This window comes from Chelonoidis abingdonii, chromosome 25 (assembly GCF_003597395.2).
Source record: "Chelonoidis abingdonii isolate Lonesome George chromosome 25, CheloAbing_2.0, whole genome shotgun sequence".
Classification (NCBI taxonomy): Eukaryota; Metazoa; Chordata; order Testudines; family Testudinidae; genus Chelonoidis; species Chelonoidis abingdonii.
Window position 1 is genome coordinate 15,740,987 of NC_133793.1, and position 3,339 is coordinate 15,744,325.

Genomic DNA, 3,339 nt, shown 5'->3' on the forward strand with positions numbered 1-3,339 from the left:
AAGACTCAGATGCCCTGAGTCTTACAACAAAGGGAAATACCCACTTCCTTCCCCCTCTTTACCTTCCTCCCAGAACTTCCTCCCCTGCGGTACACTAGGAGATACCGTGTCTTCCAAAGTCCTTGCAACTGCAAACACAGCAGAGATCAAGTTTTTTTCCACCTCAGTCAGAGTCCCTCGCAAAGGTAAGCTTTGCAACTCTGACAGAAAGGAGATTTCCCTTTCCCCCTGTATTCCTTCCTCCCCCAATTCCTGGTGAGTTCTAACTAGAAAAAATCAAACAGGTCTTAAAAAGACAGAAGCCTTTTATCATAAAAGAAAGCAAAGACATAACAATGGTTTCTGTATCAAGGTTGACAATATACAGGGTCAATTGCTTAAAAGAAAAATGAATAAACAGCCTTATCCAAAAAGAAATACATTTTAAAACATTCCAGCAAACTACACACATGTAAATACAAAAACAATATAAAAATCTATTGTCTTCTACCTTTGTACTTACACTTGGAAACAGAAGATTAGAAAAGCCTGGAGAGAGAAAGTTCACTCTCAGAGCCGAGAGCAACAGAGGGGCAAAGACACACACCCAGAAATTCCCTCCCTGAGCTTTGAAAAATCCGGTTTCCTGACTGGTCCTCTGGTCAGGTGTTTGGTTACCCCTTTGCAGGAGAAATAGACATTAACCCTTAGCTATCTGTTTATGACAGCAAGCCATAGAAGACAGAAGGTGACAGCAAGGGCTTCATTGGAGGTATTACACCCCCTCTCACCCCAGACAACTTAGCTACAAAAGTTAATACAGCCCTAAACTGATCTCCCCCAGGGCCATGAGAGCAGTTGTGGCTGCAGGGAGCCACTAACGAAGTGGCTTCAATGGGATCACCCTGGCAGGGAGTGCAGAAGCAACTGAGGCTAGAGCCATGGTGGAGATATAGGACTCTGCATGGCTGGTCCTGGCTACCCATGGATCTTGTGGCATTTACCAGCTTTTCTGCATAAAGAGTGCAAGCCCCACCTCCCTGCTGGGAAATTCAGCCAGGAACAGAGGGGAGCATAAGTCCTCAAGCCCTGCTTATCCTACATTTAAGAGGTGCCTGGGCCTTGCGTTGGCCATCTACACGGGGGGAATTTCACCCTGAGATCATAAGAGCGGGAACTGCAATAGCTGAGACAAGAAGCGATTAAGGCCTGAATTAGAAGTTGAGCAAAGGCAGGTTCAAGATGAGGGCAGCTGCATGCAGTGGATTTCAGGGAGTGACAGGCAGACTTCCACAGAAGGGACATCTGGGAAATGCTCGCATGTTTGTGTCTACCTGAGCCATAAAAGACTCCTTTTTAGTGAATAAAAACAGGGCATTATTTTCAAAATAAAGGATTTACCAAATACTAGCGTGTAAGCACCTGAGTTATAATTCACCAAACTTTTTTCATCTAACAACAAACACCCCATTCTTTTCACCATATGGAAGCAGAGAAACAAGGAATTTGATTTATATTGTTTTAATTTAGACTTAAAACTGCTATTGCAGCAGAAGATTGCATGGAATAGTCTCTTGATGCTACGTGCATTTTCACCCAAGGGAAAAATATAATCTAGTCTCTGGTAAATTTCCAAATAAATGAGAGTTTTGCTAGAAGATTTAGGTTGTTACTTTTTTTTTTGCTTGTAAACAGAGACATTTGAAAGCTCTTCTTTGCTATTTTATAACAATTAAGAAAGTGATTTCAAGAGACCACAGTTCCTGGATGACAGCCCCGCACTCTAAATAAAATGAATACATCTCAGAATTATGAACATCTTCCTGCTTGAAAAGCAAGTGAGAATCACTCATCATTCTGAAATCCATTAGTGCAGAAAATCAAGGGCCTTTTCATCTCTCTGCAGCCAAATCTGTATTATCCTACTTTCAAATATTAAAATTTGTGGAACTTTTACTTCCTTGGGAGTGGTCCTGCTAATTAATTCTAAATGATCTTAATGCATAATCAAAACTGCTGTTTTAATGTGGGTGTTTTTAAAGCTGAGACACTACCGCACCTTTGAATTCCTTCAGATCAAAGGAGACTGACAGTTGGTATCATTCTTAGAACTCAAACGTGGGGAAGGAAGGTCAAGTGGCTAAATGATGGTGCTGAGACTCAAAAACCCGGAGCCAATAACCCCCCACAGTGCAACTAAGCAAGGAGAGGATGAAACTGGGCTGAAAAAATGTGCTTAGACATGATCTTTGCAAGTCATTGAAGCTTTTGGTGACCATGTCACTGCCAGCCCCATAACAACATTCCTTGGTAAACACGCTTCATCATTCATTGACCTTCACCTAACAATGTGTCTGTATCAAGAAACCGTCCAACACTGAACCACTGTTGATGGAGGATGGTAGCACTGTTCAACTACAAATATCCTCATTACTGACCTTGTTCTGCCACTTAAAATGGAGCTGTCAGTCCAGAGCTCTTCAGCCTTCCCCAGTGTCCATGTTTCAACTACCATATAACAGAGCTGGTATGGGCAGGATGCTATGGAGCTGCAGCTTAACAGCAAGCTTGCTGTCATGACGACTCCACAAAGACCACCAAAGGGCCAAGTATAGAAAGTTAAGCAGTGAGAGTGTAAAAAGCCGTGTGGGTGGAAACAGGAGTGGAGAGAATTGCCACTGGTTTATGTGAAGACCATTCAGTCTCCATGGTCTGGCCAATCTTTTGATTCCAACAAAACTGTCAACAGAGGTTGCAAATATTGAGGGGGGGAGGGAGAGGGAGGTTGTGTGGTTGACACTAGTCCACAAGGAGGTAGACTCAACTCACTGTCAGAAGTTGGTCCAATAGAAGCTATTACCTCACCCACCTTGCCTGAGATCATCCCTTGAAATGACAGGAAAAGGAGTTTTTAGGAGATATATATATAGGCCAGACTTTCAGAACAGCTCAGCACACAGCAACTCCCACTGAGAACTCTCAACTGAGTGCCTTTAAAAATGTGTCCCTTTAATAGCAATATATAGGTATTACCTTATTTTCAATTAAAATCTGTTGCCTAATAGCTGTTTGCAGCAGTCCTTAGCATTTACAATTTTCAAACAGCTTATAAATGCTAACAGATCAGTCCTCACATCACTCCTGTGAGGTAGTATGTATTCATAGCCTCATTTTACACTTGGGGAAAATGAAGCACTAAGGGCCAAGTTCTTCTCAGCTGTAGTTCTAATGATTTCCATGGCTTACCCAGAGATGAATTTGGCCCAGTGAGGTTCAGTAATTTGTCCTATAATACCCTGACCTCCAAGACAACAGTATTCCTAGACCCAAGCATTCAAAAACCACAAGTCAGGCTCCAAA